Source organism: Oncorhynchus mykiss, chromosome 27 (genome assembly GCF_057628025.1).
Source record: "Oncorhynchus mykiss isolate SJ-2025 chromosome 27, ASM5762802v1, whole genome shotgun sequence".
NCBI lineage: Eukaryota > Metazoa > Chordata > Actinopteri > Salmoniformes > Salmonidae > Oncorhynchus > Oncorhynchus mykiss.
The window spans coordinates 8,622,113-8,643,094 of record NC_143048.1 but is presented as its reverse complement, the minus strand read 5'-3'; positions in this window follow the sequence as shown (position 1 = coordinate 8,643,094).

Here is a 20,982-nt window from a genome sequence, read left to right as displayed (position 1 = left end):
CGTGTTGTTGCCTACTCTTACCACCTGAGGGCACACCAGGAAGTCCAGGATCCAGTTGCAGGGGAGGGGGAGTTTAGTCCCAGAGTCCTTAGCTAGTGATGAGCTTCGTGGGTACTATGGTGTTGGATGCTGACCTTTGGTCAATGAACAGTATTCTCACATAGGTGTTCCTTTTGTCCAGGTGAGAAAAGGCAGTGTGGAGTGCGATTGTGTCATCTGTGGATCTGTTGGGGGCAGTATGCGAATTGGAGTGGGTCTAGGTTGTCCGGGAGGATGCTGTTGATGTGAGCCATGACCAGCCTTTCAAAGCACTTCATGGCTACCGACATGAGTGCCACAGGGTGGTAATCAGGCAGGTTACATTTGCTTCCTTGGGCACATGGACTATGGTAGTCTGCTTGAAACGTGTAGCTATGACAGACTCGGTCAGGGAGATGTTGAAAATGTCAGTGAAGACACTTAACAGTTGGTCAGCGCATGCTTTGAGTACACGTCCTGGTAATCCAGGAGCTAGACGTTAGGGCTAGACGTCCCGTCAGCGGGACAACATTTCCGGTGAAATTGGAGGGCACGAAATTCAAATAAATAATCGTAAAAATTATGGATATTAAACATTTAGGTACATACACGTGTCTTATATCGGTTAAAAGCTTAAAATCTTGTTAATCTAACTGCATTGTCCGATTTACAATAGGCTTTACAGTGAAAGCATGCCATGCGATTGTTTGTGGACAGCGCCCCACAACATATTTTTCAACCAGCACAGGCATCATGAAATCACAAATAGCAATTAAATAATCACTTACTTTTTGAAAATCTTCCTCTGATTTGCAATCCAAAGGGTTCCAGCTAGAACATGTTTTGTTAGATAAAATCCTTCTTTATATCCCAAAAGTCTGTTTAGTTGGCGCCATCGATTTGAGTTAAACATGCAGACAAAGGAATCCAAAAAATTACAGCTAAACTTTGTTAAAACAAGTCAAACTATGTTTCTATGTAATCCTCAGGTACCCTAAAATGTAATTAAACTATAAAATTAGTAAGTGTGAGTCCTATCCCTAACAATTTTTAGGTTTTGTTCACATCGGCTACTGAGAGCGTTATCATATAGTCATCCAGAGCAGCTGTTGCTCTCGTGGATTTTTTTATTAATTTTTTTTTATTTTACCTTTATTTAACCAGGTAGGCAAGTTGAGAACAAGTTCTCATTTACAATTGCGACCTGGCCAAGATAAAGCAAAGCAGTTCGACAGATACAACAACACAGAGTTACACATGGAGTAAAACAAACATACAGTCAATAATAAAGTATAAACAAGTCTATATACAATGTGAGCAAATGAGGTGAGAAGGGAGGTAAAGGCAAAAAAAGGCCTTGGTGGCAAGGTAAATACAATATAGCAAGTAAAACACTGGAATGGTAGTTTTGCAATGGAAGAATGTGCAAAGTAGAAATAAAAATAATGGGGTGCAAAGGAGCAAAATAAATAAATTAATTAAATACAGTTGGGAAAGAGGTAGTTGATAGGGCTAAATTATAGGTGGGCTATGTACAGGTGCAGTAATCTGTGAGCTGCTCTGACAGTTGGTGCTTAAAGCTAGTGAGGGAGATAAGTGTTTCCAGTTTCAGAGATTTTTGCAGTTCGTTCCAGTCATTGGCAGCAGAGAACTGGAAAGAGAGACGGCCAAAGAAAGAATTGGCTTTGGGGGTGACTAGAGAGATATACCTGCTGGAGCGTGTGCTACAGGTGGGAGATGCTATGGTGACCAGCGAGCTGAGATAAGGGGGGACTTTACCTAGCAGGGTCTTGTAGATGACATGGAGCCAGTGGGTTTGGCGACGAGTATGAAGCGAGGGCCAGCCAACGAGAGCGTACAGGTCGCAATGGTGGGTAGTATATGAGGCTTTGGTGACAAAACGGATTGCACTGTGATAGACTGCATCCAGTTTGTTGAGTAGGGTATTGGAGGCTATTTTGTAAATTACATCGCCAAAGTCGAGGATTGGTAGGATGGTCAGTTTTACAAGGGTATGTTTGGCAGCATGAGTGAAGGATGCTTTGTTGCGAAATAGGAAGCCAATTCTAGATTTAACTTTGGATTGGAGATGTTTGATATGGGTCTGGAAGGAGAGTTTACAGTCTAACCAGACACCTAAGTATTTGTAGTTGTCCACGTATTCTAAGTCAGAGCCGTCCAGAGTAGTGATGTTGGACAGGCGGGTAGGTGCAGGTAGTGATCGGTTGAAGAGCATGCATTTAGTTTTACTTGTATTTAAGAGCAATTGGAGGCCACGGAAGGAGAGTTGTATGGCATTGAAGCTTGCCTGGAGGGTTGTTAACACAGTGTCCAAAGAAGGGCCGGAAGTATACAGAATGGTGTCGTCTGCGTAGAGGTGGATCAGAGACTCACCAGCAGCAAGAGCGACCTCATTGATGTATACAGAGAAGAGAGTCGGTCCAAGAATTGAACCCTGTGGCACCCCCATAGAGACTGCCAGAGGTCCGGACAACAGACCCTCAGATTTGACACACTGAACTCTATCAGAGAAGTAGTTGGTGAACCAGGCGAGGCAATCATTTGAGAAACCAAGGCTGTTGAGTCTGCCGATGAGGATGTGGTGATTGACAGAGTCGAAAGCCTTGGCCAGATCAATGCGGCTGCACAGTAATGTTTCTTATCGATGGCGGTTAAGATATCGTTTAGGACCTTGAGCGTGGCTGAGGTGCACCCATGACCAGCTCTGAAACCAGATTGCATAGCAGAGAAGGTATGGTGAGATTCAAAATGGTCGGTAATCTGTTTGTTGACTTGGCTTTCGAAGACCTTAGAAAGGCATGGTAGGATAGATATAGGTCTGTAGCAGTTTGGGTCAAGAGTGTCCCCCCCTTTGAAGAGGGGGATGACCGCAGCTGCTTTCCAATCTTTGGGAATCTCAGACGACACGAAAGAGAGGCTGAACAGGCTAGTAATAGGGGTGGCAACAATTTCGGCAGATCATTTTAGAAAGAAAGGGTCCAGATTGTCTAGCCCGGCTGATTTGTAGGGGTCCAGATTTTGCAGCTCTTTCAGAACATCAGCTGAATGGATTTGGGAGAAGGAGAAATGGGGAAGGCTTGGGCGAGTTGCTGTTGGGGGTGCAGTGCTGTTGACAGGGGTAGGAGTAGCCAGGTGGAAAGCATGGCCAGCAGTAGAAAAATGCTTATTGAAATGTTCAATTATGGTGGATTTATCAGTGGTGACAGTGTTTCCTATCTTCAGTGCAGTGGGCAGCTGGGAGGAGGTGTTCTTATTCTCCATGGACTTTACAGTGTCCCAGAACTTTTTTGAGTTAGTGTTGCAAGAAGCAAATTTCTGCTTGAAAAAGCTAGCCTTGGCTTTTCTAACTGCCTGTGTATAATGGTTTCTAGCTTCCCTGAACAGCTGCATATCACGGGGGCTGTTCGATGCTAATGCAGAACGCCATAGGACGTTTTTGTGTTGATTAAGGGCAGTCAGGTCTGGGGAGAACCAAGGGCTATATCTGTTCCTGGTTCTAAATTTCTTGAATGGGGCATGTTTATTTAAGATGGTTAGGAAGGCATTTTAAAAAAATATCCAGGCATCCTCTACTGACGGGATGAGGTCAATATCCTTCCAGGATACCCCGGCCAGGTCGATTAGAAAGGCCTGCTCGCTGAAGTGTTTCAGGGAGCGTTTTACAGTGATGAGAGGAGGTCGTTTGACCGCTGACCCATTACGGATGCAGGCAATGAGGCAGTGATCGCTGAGATCTTGGTTGAAGACAGCAGAGGTGTATTTAGAGGGGAAGTTGGTTAGGATGATATCTATGAGGGTGCCCGTGTTTAAGGCTTTGGGGAGGTACCTGGTAGGTTCATTGATAATTTGTGTGAGATTGAGGGCATCAAGTTTAGATTGTAGGATGGCTGGGGTGTTAAGCATGTTCCAGTTTAGGTCGCCTAGCAGCACGAGCTCTGAAGATAGATGGGGGGCAATCAGTTCACATATGGTGTCCAGAGCACAGCTGGGGGCAGAGGGTGGTCTATAGCAGGCGGCAACGGTGAGAGACTTGTTTTTAGAGAGGTGGATTTTTAAAAGTAGAAGTTCAAATTGTTTGGGTACAGACCTGGATAGTAGGACAGAACTCTGCAGGCTATCTTTGCAGTAGATTGCAACACCGCCCCCTTTGGCAGTTCTATCTTGTCTGAAAATGTTGTAGTTTGGAATTAAAATGTCTGAATTTTTGGTGGTCTTCCTAAGCCAGGATTCAGACACAGCTAGAACATCCGGGTTGGCAGAGTGTGCTAAAGCAGTGAATAGAACAAACTTAGGGAGGAGGCTTCTAATGTTAACATGCATGAAACCAAGGCTATTACGGTTACAGAAGTCGTCAAAAGAGAGTGCCTGGGGAATAGGAGTGGAGCTAGGCACTGCAGGGCCTGGATTCACCTCTACATCGCCAGAGGAACATAGGAGGAGTAGAATAAGGGTGCGACTAAAAGCAATAAGAATTGGTCGTCTAGAACGTCTGGAACAGAGAGTAAAAGGAGGTTTCTGGGGGGCGATAAAATAGCATCAAGGTATAATGTACAGACAAAGGTAAGGTAGGATGTGAATACAGTGGAGGTAAACCTAGGTATTGAGTGATGAAGAGAGAGATATTGTCTCTAGAAACATCATTGAAACCAGGAGATGTCATTGCATGTGTGGGTGGTGGAACTAATAGGTTGGATGCTTCAGTGTTGCTTGCCTCGAAGTGAGCATTAAAGGCATTTAGCTCGTCTGGTAGGCTCGCGTCACTGGGCAGCTTGGGTCTGGGTTTCCCTTTGTAGTCCGTAAGAGTTTTGAAGCCCTGCCACATCTGACGAGTGTCAGAGCCGGTGTAGTAGGATTCAATCTTAATCCTGTATTGACGCTTTACTTGTTTGATGGTTCCTCTGAAGGTATAGCGGGATTTCTTATAAGCATCCTGGAAAGCGGCAGCTCTAGCCTTTAGCTCGATGAGGATGTTGCCTGTCATCCATGGCTTCTGGTTGGGATATGTACGTACAGTCACTGTGGGGACGATGTCGTCGATGCAGTTATTGATGAAGCCGTATGACTGAGGTGGTGTACTCCTCAATGCCATTGGATGAATCCAGGAACATATGCCAGTGTATGCTAGCAAACAGTCCTGTAGTGTAGCATCCGCGTCATCTGACCAGTTGCATATTGAGCGAGTCACTGGTACTTCCTGCTTTAGTTTTTGTTTGTAAGCAGGAATCAGGTGGATAGAATTATGGGCATATTTGCCAAATGGAGGGCGGGGAGAGCTTTGTATGCATCTCTGTGTGTGGAGTAAAGGTGGTCTAGTATATTTTTTTTCTCTGGTTGCACGTGACATGCTGGTAAAAATGTGTTAAAAATGATTTAAGTTTGCCTGCATTAAAGTCCCCGTTGCCCGGCTTCTGGGTGAGCATTTTTCCTTCTTTGTTTATCGCCTTATAGAGTTGGTTGAGAGTGGTCTTAGTGCCAGCTTCGTTCTGTGGTGGTGAATAGACAGCTACGAATAGTATAGATGAGAACTGTCTTGGTAGATAGTGTGGTCTACAGCTTATCATAAGGTACTCTACCTCAGGCGAGCAATATCTCGAGACTCCTTTAATATTATACATTGCGCACCAGCTGTTATTGACAAATAGACACACACCCCCACCCCTCGTCTTACCAGAGGTAGCGTATCTGTTCTGCCGGTACATGGAAAATCCCGCTAGCTCTATATTGTCTGTATCGTTGTTCAGCCACATCTCAATGTTAGTTTTTAATGCCCCGTTGGTCGGGTTAATCTTAATCTTAGGTCATCAATTTTATTTTCCAATGATTGCACGTTAGCAATAAGTAGTGGGAGTGGGAGTCTTACTTGCTCGCCTACAGAATCTCAGAAGGCTGCCGATCTGTGGCCCTTTTTTCCTGCGTCTTTTCTTCACACAAAAGGCGGGGGATCTAGGCCTGTTCCAGTGAAAGCATGATGATCTCCTCGTCGGACTTGTTAAAGGAAAAGGTTTCTTCCAGTTCGTGGTGAGTCATCTCAGTTCTGCTGTCCAGAAGTTTTTTCGGCCGTGAGAGACGGCAGCAGCAACATTATGTACACAATAATTTTTAAAAGAAGTTACACAAAACGCACAAAAAAACTGACAAGATAGCACAATTGGTTTGGAGAATGTAAAACGTGTTCAGTTCATATACAGTTAATATAAAATGGTGAATAGATCATCCAACCAATGAATTGGATGGTACTAGCACTTAGGTGAGGATGGGAGCGAGGAGAGAATACACGGGGGGCCACTCTATAACAGCCCATCTCTGTCAAGCCAGCCTCTCTCACTCTGCAAGGTCACTGGATCGCAGCGGACAATGAGAGACATCGCTAAGAGATGGCAAAACCATAGAGGGAGAGAAACAGGGAGGGAGGTAGGCGAGGGAGAGAAACAGGGAGGGAGGTAGGTGGAGGAGAGGAAAGAGGAAGGAAAGGCGGTGGCTGCTGCCTCTCTATCTATCTCTCCATGTCTGTCCTTGAGCTGCAGTGGGAACATAGTGTGCACAGTGCGAAGAAGACTATGGGCCCATAGAGAGAAGCCATCAACCATGGTTTAGAGAGCACAAAGGGAGAATAATTTTCACTTCTGTACCTTTTCAAATGAAATGTATTGAACCTATTTACGCCATGTGGGCTGGTATAGCTCTGCGCTAAACCAACATTCCTATAGCGTGCACAGAACTGAGCGCCCATGAATAAATCACAGATGTGAATAGCACCAAGTCTATGCCATCTTCTGGTAAATTACAGTATTTACATTAAACTCTTCCCTCCTGCCATCCATATTTTGCATAGTGAGGTACCTTGTTAGACACTGACTGTATGAAATGAACAACAGATAACCCTTCCAGCAACGTCTCTGTGTTGTTTGCCTGAGGACTCCTTTGTACAGGTGTTTCAAGGCAGCGTTGTCATGGAAACACTGATTACTATCCTCTGACTGTGCCCCTGTGGAGCATTCTCTATCACATGATCCACACATTCAGGGGCTAAATATTGACTCTCAGTGGCCTTAGCTTAAGTAACAGTTGGAAAATAGTTGTTGTAAACAGCCCCTTCCCCCGATACACACCCAAACAACCCCCCCCCCCCCTACACACACACACACACACACTTACACATGCACTGACTCACTCACTCACACACCCATCCCATCCCATTCAAAATAACAACTCCTTTCCACGTATTGAACAAGTGTACTCTATGTTCGTAGCTCCATGTAAAAAAAAAAAACGGGCCAAATAAAATTAAATCAAATCAAATTTTATTTGTCACATACACATGGTTAGCAGATGTTAATGCGAGTGTAGCGAAATGCTTGTGCTTCTAGTTCCGACAATGCAGTAATAACCAACAAGTAATCTAACTAACAATTCCAAAACTACTGTCTTGTACACAGTGTAAGGGGATAAAGAATATGTACATAAGGATATATGAATGAGTGATGGTACAGAGCAGCATAGGCAAGATACAGTAGATGGTATCGAGTACAGTATATACATATGAGATGAGTATGTAAACAAAGTGGCATAGTTAAAGTGGCTAGTGATACATGTATTACATAAGGATACAGTCGATGATATAGAGTACAGTATACACGTATGCATATGAGATGAATAATGTAGGGTAAGTAACATTATATAAGGTAGCATTGTTTAAAGTGGCTAGTGATATATTTACATCATTTCCCATCAATTCCCATTATTAAAGTGGCTGGAGTTGAGTCAGTGTCAGTGTGTTGGCAGCAGCCACTCAATGTTAGTGGTGGCTGTTTAACAGTCTGATGGCCTTGAGATAGAAGCTGTTTTTCAGTCTCTCGGTCCCAGCTTTGATGCACCTGTACTGACCTCGCCTTCTGGATGATAGCGGGGTGAACAGGCAGTGGCTCGGGTGGTTGATGTCCTTGATGATCTTTATGGCCTTCCTGTGACATCGGGTAGTGTAGGTGTCCTGGAGGGCAGGTAGTTTGCCCCCGGTGATGCGTTGTGCAGACCTCACTACCCTCTGGAGAGCCTTACGGTTGAGGGCGGAGCAGTTGCCGTACCAGGCGGTGATACAGCCCGCCCGGATGCTCTCGATTGTGCATCTGTAGAAGTTTGTGAGTGCTTTTGGTGACAAGCCGATAGAAGCCGATAGAAGGTGACGTTAACGAGGGGGATCGGCACGGCGACGTGACCCGGCACCCACTCTGTGCTCTGTACTTGGCGGGGGCACTAATTGAATTACTTAATGTCTGATTTGTCTAATGGCAGTGGAAGTGACATTCCGGATGGTCTCGTAGCAAATGTCGTTAGCCTGTGAAATATTGTCATGGCCTCGAGGCAAAATCTACTCAACTAACCTTGAGCAGGTTAAGGCGGGTTCACCAAGCCACTTGTGTGTTAGTGGTGTACCGTAGTGCAAACATCAAGCAGCTGTGGCGTGTTGCTTTAGCCATTTCACTGACACTCATGTATGCTTATCGTCCATGATCCTTCCTGGAAAGACTCCAAATTCTATTCTATTTCACATCCTTTTTTTTATTATTATTTCCAAAAATATTCTGCCTATTATGCACACGGAACACATTCTATGGAAGGTAGAGTGTGTGTTTTGGCTTTCATCTCATATTCCCATTGCCTCAGTTGGTTACAGTGGGGAATAACCCACACCAATTAATATCTGCTAATATCTAAAGAAAATCAAGTAATTTAATTACCGGGTAGAAGCAACACATTTAGCTCGTTCGTTGAATTCATTCACGGCACACAGGCATTTCCATCCAATGAGTCTGAGTAATTAATAGCGCTGATCATCTCATTAAGAGAAAGTGCTGGAGGAAAGGAGGCTTTCACCATCATCTCCCTCCTGAAAAGGTGATTCTGAACATCCTCCTACTTCTGTCTAACCTGCACAGTTGGTGCCAGCCACACACGCACACCTCCCCAAGTACACAATGAGAGTTCCACTGTTATAAGATGTTCAAACATCTTCACATTACCCTGCTCAGCAATATATTGGAGCTGATGTATTCGGGTTTGCTTTAATGGGATTCGGGATTCTGTCTTGAGTGAGGAATTACATTGAATTACACGCACGTGGACACACACACACACACACACACACCGGAAAGGGACTACAAGGAGAGATAAGTGAGTCTTATCTCATACAGAGCTGGTTATTGCAATCCCCACATTTACCTCGCCCAGAATGTGCCGGCAGGCGCCCAGGTGTGGGCTGAGACATGGGAAGTGCGATTGCCTTGCCAGAGTGTGAGCCCTGGAATCATCCATCCGCTCTTTCTCTCCTCCACTGTCTCCGTGGCTCCACCAGTAGCCCCCACCAACCCCTTATTCCATTCCCCACCAGCCCCGTACACCAGCCCCGTACACCAGCCCCATACACCAGCCCCATACACCAGCGTCATACACCAGCCTCATACACCAGCCCCATATTCCATTCCCCACCAGCCACATACATCAGCTCCATATTCCATTCCCCATCAGCCCCATACACCAGCCCAGTGCACCAGCCCCCCCGATCCCTGGCTCCTACTCTCCTGAGTCATAGGATGATGGAATATGAAGTCTTCTCATTAGATTGCCGTGTTAAGGTTGTATCGACCAGAGAGAGCCTGCCTATTGGGCTTTGATTGTACCGTATAACAGAGGGGTAAAAAGGAAAAAATATATGACACACTAGTGACTAGTTTTAATCTTCTCTCTGCCTACTCTATAGAAGCCACTCCTGGACAATAAACCCTGGCTGTTAAAGTCTGAATAAATCAATTTTGGGAGGTTTGGAACAAAAGGGCAAATAGACAATTACATTTGCGATGTCCCTGTGACTCAGAATATCAATTAATCCATGGCGTGATTACATCATTAACCCCTTCAATGGTCTGTGGCTATTACATGTCAAACATCTCTTGACAGGGTGAAATGACCCCATGGGAAAACTCTCACTCTCTTCATTCAATAAAGAGTTAAACCTTGAGGTCTGTAGAGCTCCGGTTTACCCTGTCACTTTCTGGTTTCCCCTTGGATTGATCCCTTCAGTTCATAATGCCCTTTTTTAATTTAAGCTTAAACCACTAGAAGGTTGGATCACTCCGCGCTCTTTGGTATTGGTCCCCTGACGAGCTAGCAGCTTTCAGCCGTCTGTAAATAAACATACAAGGCTTCCTTGACTCTGGAGAGAAATCTAATCCGATGTATCAACCAGGGAGAAGAAGCTTAGGGAGCAGGAAGATGAGCAAAAGAGGAGAAAACAGTAGTTTGGTGATCATGGCATCTTTTTTTTCTCCATTCAGCCAGAATCCATTCTCTATCGCCAAGGCTCTTTTATTCTGCTTCCTCCCTGCTCAGTGGTGCTCTGCCTCCGCACTAAGAAACAATAATGTATTCTCTGAATAGAGAGACCCTTCTAAAGACACACCATTTTCTCTTACCACTCTTTTCTCACACGTTTTCATCTGCTTCTCCCATTTGTGGATTCTGCATCTTTTCATCTCGTTTTCATTGAAACAGGAGGAAGCCGGAGATACGTGTGCTCAGAGATAGATAACAACAACGTATACCAACTCCCCCAGGTCAAACACAGATGCACGCTCAACATGTGACTACTGAAGGTGTGAATACACCAGCACATGGGCTGCTATAAGATACTGTAAAGATACAAGGCATGTACCATTCAAATAATGTATTGTTTCATATCAGCAGGGTGCAGATGAGCTTCGCTGAGACGGTTTTCTGATAGTTTCTGCAGAAATTCTTTGGTTGTGTAAACCCACAGTTACAACAGCTGTCTGGGTGGCCGGTCTCAGACGATTCCGCAGGTGAAGACGGCGGATGTGGAAGTCCTGGGCTGGCGTGGTTACACGTGGTCTACAGTTGTGAGGCCAGTTGGACATACTGCCAAATTCTCAAAAAAAAACATGACATTCTCTGGCAACAGCTCTGGTGGACATTCCTGCAGTCAGCATGCCAATTGCACGCTGTGACAAAACTTCACCTAGAGTGGCCTATTGTCCCCAGCACAAGGTGCACCTGTGTAATTATCATGCTCTTTAATCAGCTTCTTGATATGCCACACCTGTCAGGTGGATGGATTATCTTGGCAAAGGAGAAATGCTCACTAACTAATTTGTGCATAAAATATGAGATAAATATGCTTTTTGTGCGTATGGAACATTTGCTGGGATATTTCATTTCAGCTCATGAAACATGAAACCAACACGTTACATGTTGCTTAAATTTTTTTGTTCAGTGTAAATCGGAAATGTGTTAGCTGAAAATGTTTATCAATCAAATCGATCAATCAATCAAATGTATTTCGAAAGCCCTTTGTACACCAGCAGATGTCACAAGGTATATGGTTTAGTGTGTGTGTACATACAGTGGGGCAAAAAAGTATTTAGTCAGCCACCAATTGTGCAAGTTCTCCCACTTATAAAGATGAGAGGCCTGTAAGTTTCATCATAGGTACACTTCAACTATGACAGACAAAATGAGAAAAAAAAATCCAGAAAATCACATTGTAGGATTTTTTATTTATTTATTTGCAAATTATGGTGGAAAATAAGTATGTGGACACTGAGGAACTTTAAGCTCTCAACCGGCTCCACTACAGCCCTATTGATGTGAAGTGGGATGAAACATCCCTTCGTTTCCTGTAGTCCACAATCAGCTCATTTTTCTTGCTGACGTTGAGGGAGAGGTTGTTGTCCTTGCACAACACTACTGGATGTGTTATTGCCTACCCTCACCACCTGGGGGCAGTTCATCAGGAACCTCCAGGATCCAGTTGCAGAGGGAAGTGTTCAGTACCAGGGTCCTTAGCTTAGTGATGAGCTCGGAGGGCACTATGGTGTTGAACGCTGAGCTTTAGTCATTGAACAGAATTCTCACATAAGTGTTCCTCTTGTCCAGGTGGGAGAGGGCAGTGTGGAGTGCAAGAGAGATCGTATCATCTGTTGGGGCGGTATGCAAATTGAAGTGTGTCCAGTGGGTCTGGGATGATGGTGTTGATGTGAGCCATGACCAGCCATTCATGTGTTAAAAAGACAATCAGCAGTTGAAAAAATAACAAAGCGGTTCGCCACCCCTGTTTCGGACTCCTGAGGGGTGCAGCAGTTTAAGGCACTGCATCGCAGCGCTAGAGGCGTCACTACAGACCTGGGTTCGATCCTGGGCTGTATCAAAACCGTCTGGGATCGGGAGTCCCATAGGGCGGCGCACAATTGGCCCAGCATCATCCGGGTTAGGGGTGTGAATGTCCGGGGGGAATTTTCAAGTATGATGTGATTGTAAAATTGAATTTGTTCAAAACTGACTTGCCAAGTAAAATAAATGTTAAATAAAAATACGAGGGTTCTGATTGGGTACGACAGTTGAACTAAGCTAATGAGGCATTTGTAGTTTATTTTCATTCTTCAAGAATCAATGGGTACATTTAAATAATTCTGAAGTCACAAATGGATGAAGCAACTGCAGATTGCCCCTTTCATTTGTTCATAAGTGAAAGAAGACAATTGTGAAGATGTATATGGATATTGCAGACTAATGTCCAATGAATTATCATTTGATTAATGAATGAATCCATTCCCCCAAGGAGTTGAGAATCACCTAAAACATTTAGTTCTTTATCCGTCTGGGAATGGGAATGGGATTGTCTTTGTCTGATTTAAAAGCAGACTTTGCATGTGTACATTAAATAACATCGTTTAGGTGATCCATTAGGTCATTGTGTTCCCAATCATTCTACATGCTGACTTTTCAAATCATTTCTAAATTGAATGCAAGTGGCTTCTTATAACACGATGGAAATACTCTAAAGAGAAAATGTTTTTTAATACTTTCGAGTCTAAGACGTAGGGGAAGGAGGGGTGTTGAGCTGACGTATGGAATTGTTTTAAGATGGTCATACCATGGATCATTTAGCTATTTGATTTGGAATTTTAGGACCCTTTTAGGTACTGTCGTGGTTCATTTCTTTACTATCAAATGAGGAGAGACAAACATATCACAAAAGTCAGAGTTATACTTAAACTAAGTCTTTAATCACTTATTAATAATGGAGCAGATCAATACAACGCACACATATAAAGTGAATCAATTGAGTGCTCTATCATAATGTTGGCTGGTCGATGATTCACGGTCAAATGGTTCATTGAGAGCGCAGAGACAAAAGTACAAAGGTCTTTTATAGCCAAGTTACACCCCTTTCAATCTACATGATGAACAACAGATATACAGAATGGGTCACAAGGTCTGTATGAAAGATACCTATAATACATAGCAGACGGTATCTGCTGTGTCAACAGTTTTCATTGTATAGACCAATGTCTGTCCCTCTGTCTCCAAACTGGAACCATCTCTCTCTGGTATGGTATAGAACAGAAACATTAACTCATGCTCTGGAATGCTTTTTAGGTTTCATCACCCAAAAGACATCGTAAATCTCCTCTGTCAGTGTTATCTCCCAGAGGTCCATCCTCAGTAGAACACACACACAATACTCTATTCTGTTGAATAAAACAACCATGTGACGCAATAAAAGTATTACCACATAATCTTGCAATTTTGCCACCGTAGTACAAAAAAATATATATAAAACAACTATTTGATAAAATATTGATTTTGGCCTTTACTACTAAAGCCCATAGAAACACACTGAATAACACATTCAGAAATGGCAATAAGACAGTCACAAAATACATCCTAAGAAAGAAGGTTTTGTGGTGTCTGTCCTAAATCTAGATAGGAAACAGAAGACAAAGGACAGTGAGACACAGGTTTTTATCTTGGACACATGAAACGTAGGATGGATACGGAGGGTGCGGGGCAACAGAAAAACAGTAGAGGGGCTAAGGATTTTAGAGATGGGGAACAGGCCGATGAAACGGGGGGAAAGTTTACCTACTGTAGCCATACCCTCTGCCGGAGCAGATAACGGGGAGCTGGGGTCCTGTGGTGATCCACTTGTCGCTGATACCTGGATGGGGTCATCAAAAGAGAGGCCCGGGCTCTCTTCCAGGTACGGCAACAGCGACGGATGAATATCTGGGAAGAGGATATGCTGACTTCTTCCCCTTTCTCGGGGGGCTGGCTAATATCTCGAGGAACACTCGAAGGGCGAGAGACCAGTGGCCGAGCAGGGAAGGGTGTTGCGGGCGTATTCCACCCAAACGAGTTGCTGGCTCCAGGTGGTGGGGTAGGCGGAGGCGAGGCAGCGAAGGGCCATCTCCAGGTCCTGATTGGCATCCAGTGGACAGGCTGGCCGATGACCCAAAGTAGGTGCAGAACACCTTCCAGAACCGGGACAGCTCCCCACCCCTGTTTTGGACTCCTGAGGGGCGCAGCAGTCTAAACCACTGCATTGCAATGCCAGAGGCATCACTGCGGACCCGGGATCGATCCCGGGCTTTATCAAAACTGTCTGTGATCGGGAGTCCCATAGGGCGGCTCACAATTGGCATAGCGTCGTCTGGGTTAGGGGAGTGTTTGGCCGAGGGGGCCTTTACAAGTACGTCATTGTAATTAAGAATTTGTAGGACGGACCCCGATCGGAGACAATGGATCTGGAAGACCATGAGCTGAGCAGTCTCCTTGGCTGAGCAATCTCTTCTCCCTCTGAGTCCTGGCTGGGAATGCTATGCCTTATTGCAATGCTAGAGGCATCACTTCAGACCCGGGATCGATCCCGGGCTTTATCAAAACAGTCTGTGATCGGGAGTCCCATAGGGCAGCTGACAATTGGCCCAGCGTCGTCTGGGTTAGGGGAGTGTTTGGCCGAGGGGGCCTTTACAAGTACGTCATTGTAATTAAGAATTTGTAGGATGGACCCCGATCGGAGACAATGGATCTGGAAGACCATGAGCTGAGCAGTCTCCTTGGCTGAGCCATCTCTTTTCCCTCTGAGTTCTGGCTGGGAATGCTATGCCTTACGGATCAGGCTCTCTATACCCCTTACGACTGCAGCCGCTAGACAGGAGGTAGGGAGGATAGTCTCGGGGTCAGACAGAGTAGCAGCGGGGAAATACAGCTGTGAGAGTGCACCCTGCTTCATCTCCTTGGATCCCAGGTGGTAGGAGAGAGTGAAATTGAACCAGGGAATGACAGGACCCAACGAGCCTGCTTGGAGTTGAGGTGCTTGGTGGTGCAGAGATATTCCAGGTTCTCATGGTCAGTCCACACTAAGAATGGGGGTTCCGCCCCTTCCAACCAGTTCTTCCACTCCTTCAACGCCATCTTAACAGCGAAGAGTTCTCGATTTCTCACTTCATAGTTCCTCATAGCAGGGGTAAGACGATGGGAGAAGAAAACGCAGGGGTGCAACTTTTAGTCCTGGGGAGAACACTGGGACTGGACAGTCCATACTCTGACATACGAGGCATTGACCTCCACCACAAACTGACGGGACGAGTCCGAATGGACTAAGATGGGGACAGTAGTGAATCGATGTTTGAGGTCCAAGAACACCTGGTCAGCTGCTGGTGACCACGTGAAGGGAACCTTGGGAGAGGTGAGTGCTGAGAGGGGGGAAGACAGGATTCTGTAACCCCGGATGAAACGGTGGTAGAGGTTAACAAACCCCAGGAAACTTTGCAGCTGCACTCTGGGTGTGCGTTGAGGCCAATCCACCACCACTCTCACCTGTTCTTGAACCATCTGTATATGTCCTGCAGCGATGACGTATACAAGGAATGAGATGGTGGAGCGATGGAACTCACACTTCTCTGCTTTAACGAAAAGCTGGTTCTCCAGGAGCCACTGAAGGACTTGTCGGACGTGGAGCACGTGTTCTTGAGCTGACCGGGAAAATACCAGGATGTCGTCAAGGTAGACAAACACGAACCAGTTCAGTATGTCCTGGAGCACATCGTTCACCAGGGCCTGGAACACAGCAGGAGCAATGGTCAGCCCGAATTGCATGACTAAGTACTCATAGTGCCAGCTAGCCACGTTAAAGGCACTCATCCCCTTCCTGTATCCGAAACAGATGGTAGGCGTTCCGAAGGTCCAACTTAGAGAAGATGTTCGCTCCCTGAAGAGGTTCAAAAGCTGAGGAGATGAGTGGTAGAGGGTGCATTTTTTTTACTGTGATGTCATTAAGGCCCCTCTAGTCGATATATAGGTGCAGGGTTTTGTCCTTCTTCTCCACAAAGAAGAACCCTTCGCCGGCGGGGCAGGGCGATGGGCGAATACTCCCTGCAACGAGTGAGTTCTCAATGTACTCCTCCATAGCCTTGGTCTCTGGACCCGACAGGGAGAAACGCGGTCCAGGTAGTCCGCGGGAACGGCTGAGAGATCCGGCGCTTCTCTCAAGCCTGCAGGAAACGTCCTGGGGCAGGCTGGGCCGACTTCAGACAATGAGCATGGCAGAACTGGCTCCAACCCAAGGAACTGCATACACTCACTGTTCCAATTTCCTGATACTCACATGTTGATAGGAATCATATTCTGGGTGACTCTGCCAATAGAGAGCCCATCCAGCACTCTGACGTGCATGGGAATGGAGAGGTGCTGAGAGGAGATACCAAGCTCCGACACCAAGGTAACATCGAAAAAGCTCTCATCGGCCCCAGAGTCAATGAACAGTCATAGTGATTTGGCCTGGTCCCCCCATAACAGGGTGGCATGGAGAGTGGTGCGAGTAATGGGAGATTGGAAAATCCCCGTATGGCTCACCAGAGTACTCGCACCTACTGATGAGCCTGGTCTTTTTAATGGACAGGTGGAAATATAATGTCCTGTAGTCCCTCAATAAAGACAGCTCCTAGTGTTCAGTCTGCGTAAACGTTCATCCGGAGACAATCAAGCCCTTCCCAGTAGCTTAGGCTCTGAAAGAGGCGAGTTGACCGCCCTCTGCGATTGACGTAGCTGGAGAAGCTTACAAGCAGCCTCTCTTCCGGACAACGGAGACTCAAACACGACCCGTACTTCAGCCACAAACTCCTCCAGAACTGAGGCAGACTGCAGACTGTTGCTCCCACACCGCCGTAGCCCAGGCGAGTGCCCTCCCGGACATGTTGTACTCTATCCTCGAGCGGTCCGAGGGGAACGAGGAAGGCTGCAGCTCGAAGACGAGGGAGCACTGGGAGAGAAAGGCCCAGTAGGTTCCAGAATCTCCAGCGTAACACTCCGGAGGTGGTAAACGGGGTTCTCGGGACACTGGCGTAGGCTGGAAAGAATCGCCGCTGGTGGCGGGGTTGCTGAGAGTCTGGGAAATTACTGGTGTGGCTTGTAGGGAATCCGCGGAATTCCTTCAGCAATGTATCGAATGCCTGGTCATGGCGTTCTGCCAGGGTATGGAGTCCCTCCATAAGGCATTGCAGTATGTATTTGTGTCTTTCAATGGTGGCTCCTAGCTGGAAGACAGCATTGTGGAGCTGGTCTGAGTCTGCTTGGTCAGTCATGGCCAGTTCGTACTATCAGAACTCAGGATAAGACCCAGATGCGGACAGCTAGAATCATTTCTATTGGTCCAAACTGGGGAACAGGCAAAAGACAGGTCAAGGGTAGGCAGATATCAGTAATCCAGGGCAGAGTCAGTAAGGTACAAAACAGCAGTCAGGAAAATAACCTCACACTCAACGTCAACAAAACAAAGGAGATGATCGTGGACTTCAGGAAACAGCAGAGGGAGCAGCCCCCTATCCACATCGACGGGACAGTAGTGGAGAGGGTAGTAAGTTTTAAGTTCCTCGGCGTACACATCACGTACAAACTGAATTGGTCCACCCACACAGACAGCATTGTGAAGAAGGTGCAGCAGCGCCTCTTCATCCTCAGGAGGCTGAAGAAATTCGGCTTGTCACCAAAAGAACTCACAATCTTCTACAGATGCACAATCGAGAGCATCCTGTCGGGCTGTATCACCGCCTGGTACGGCAACTGCTCCGCCCACAACCATAAGGCTCTCCAGAGGGTAGTGAGGTCTGCACAACGCATCACCGGGGTCAAACTACCTGCCCTCCAGGACACCTACACCACCCGATGTCACAGGAAGGCCATAAAGATCATCAAGGACAGCAACCACCCGAGCCACTGCCTGTTCACCCCACTATCATCCAGAAGGCGAAGTCAGTACAGGTGCATCAAAGCAGGGACCAAGAGACTGAAAATTGGCTTATATCTCAAGGCCATCAGACTGTTAAACAGCCACCACTAACATTGAGTGGCTGCTGCCAACATACTGACTCAACTCCAGCTCACTTCAATAATGGAAATTGATGGAGATTGATGTAAAAAATGTATCACTAGCCACTTTAAACAATGCAACTTAATATCATGTTTACATACCCTACATTACTCATCTCATATGTATATACTGTACTCTATATCATCTACTGCATCTTGCCATCTTTATAAAATACATGTATCACTAGCCACATTAAACTATGCCACTTTCATGTTTACATACCCTACGTTACTCCTCTCATATGTACATACTGTACTCGGTACCATCACTCATTCATATATATTTATGTACATATTCTTTATCCCTTTACACTTGTGTGTATAATGTAGTAGTTGTGGAATTGTTAGGTTAGATTACTCATTGGTTATTACTGAATTGTCGGAACTAGAAGCACAAGCATTTCGCTACACTCGCAATAACCTCTGCTAACCATGTGTATGTGACAAATCAAATTTGATTTGGGTCAGGGCAGGCAGAGGTTAGTAATCGGGTCAGAGTCGTCAGGCAGGTACAGAACAGCAGGCAGACAGGAAACTTCAAACGAGTCTCCTGAAACATGTTGGGGTTGTAGAGCAAAATAGTTTACAGGTCAAACCGTTACAGACATTTTTGCACTACAGAAGTTTTTGTGAGAACATTGATTTTCAAGATGTCTCATGGTCTGACAAACACACTTATCACCGCAGATGCGTCATAATGCCTCTGAACCCGTTGTGACTAGGGGGCAGTATTTTCATTTTTGGAAAAATAACGTTCCCATAGTAAACAGGATATTTTGTCAGGACAAGATGCTAGAATATGCATATAATTGAGACCTTAGGATAGAAAACACTCTAAAGTTTCCAAAACTGTAAAAACATTGTCTGTGAGAATAACTGAACTGATATTGCAGGCGAAAGCCTGAGAAAAATCCAATCCGGAAGTGACTCATCTTTTGAAAGCTCTGCGTTCCAATGCGTCCCTATTGAGCAGTGAATGGGCTATCAACCAGATTACTTTTTCTACGTATTCCCCAAGGTGTCTACAACATTGTGACGTAGTTTTACGCATTTATGTTGAAGAATACCCGTAAGCGGCTACATTGCGCAAGTGGTCACCTGATGGCTCTCAGAGTGATTCTCGTGTAAAATACAGAGGTAGGCATTATTCCAATCGGTCCTACTGAAAAACCAATTGTCCTGGTGGATATATTATCGAATAGATATTTGAAAAACACCTTGAGGATTGATTATAAACAACGTTTGCCATGTTTCTGTCGATATTATGGAGCTAATTTGGAATATTTTTCGGAGTTTTCGTGACTGCAATTTCCGGTCGTATTCTCAGCCAAATGTGAAGAACAAACGGAGCTATTTCGCCTACAAAAATAATATTTGGGGAAAAGGGAACATTGGCTATCTAACGGGGAGTCTCGTGATGAAAACATCCGAAGCTCATCAAAGGTAAACGATTTAATTTGATTGCTTTTCTGATTTCCGTGACCAAGTAACCTGCTGCGAGCTGGACAAAATGTTATGCTAGGCTATCGATAAACTTACACAAATGCTTGAAAATCTGAGATGACAGGGTGATTAACAAAAGGCTAAGCTGTGTCTCAATACATTTCACTTGTGACTTTTATGAATATGAATATTTTCGAGGAATATTTATGTCCGTTGCGTTATGCTAATTAGTGTCAGTCGATGATTACGCTCCCGGACCCGGGATGGGGAGTCACTAGAGGTTTTAATCCAGCGTACGGGATGTTTTGTTTGTTTTGTAACTTAGATTAACACACCGGTGCTTCAATAGATTATTTTTATCACACGTGGTTGCGTTATCACTTTGTTCGCTTGTATTTGACCTTTTCTCTCTTTGACCCCTGCATATTCCCGGTGGTCCGGCTCCCCCATGCTGTGTAATACCTGGAGACATGCCTCTCAGCCCATGTTCTAGCATGGTCATGGGCAGTGATGAGTTTTGGCATCCTCACGGAAAGATTCACTGACGTGCTGTGATGTGACCACCTCTGCTGGGCAGATGGTGTGTGTATGTGTGTGTGTGTGTGCAAGTGTGTGTGCAAGTGTGTGTGCATGGACTGTTTATGGTATCTGGATTCAGAAGTAGGCCAACAGCACTTGAACAGCACTCACAGTAATACATTTCCATTACAGACACCGTCAAAGGTGGATGCATCCTTTCACACAGGCAGGAGAGTGGTCCAAAACAGGACACACTCCAATCCAGCAGTATACACTAGAACCCTTCCTGAGCCTCTTTCTGCTGGCGGTCTCTGATGCTAGTTCACTGAAGCATGGCAGAGCAGGCTCAGGCTGACACTGTTAGCATTCATGCTAGGGCATGTCGGCGGGGGTAGCGGACAGAAAATTGTGCAGGTCTTTGCAATGCAAGTGTGAACACCACACAACCCATCTAGAGGATGTAACTAGAACACGCACAGGACTACGACGCTCACACACAGAACCCCCGTCCCGCTGTCCCCGTCCCCCACAAACACACACAATATATGGTCAGAGCTAAAAGCAGCTAACCTCAGGCAGCATGCCATTCAGTACGTCTTGAGTGACGTGCTGTCGTCAGCTCAGCGTTCCCACCTTCTCATGTGACTCTCATATTGCAGAGCCTTGGTGTTAGGCACATCAAACAGACATCCTGCATGTAAGTGTGAAGGACGTGAAATTAAGATAAGCTTGTATTTCTCTCTGCCATGGCTTTGATTCAAA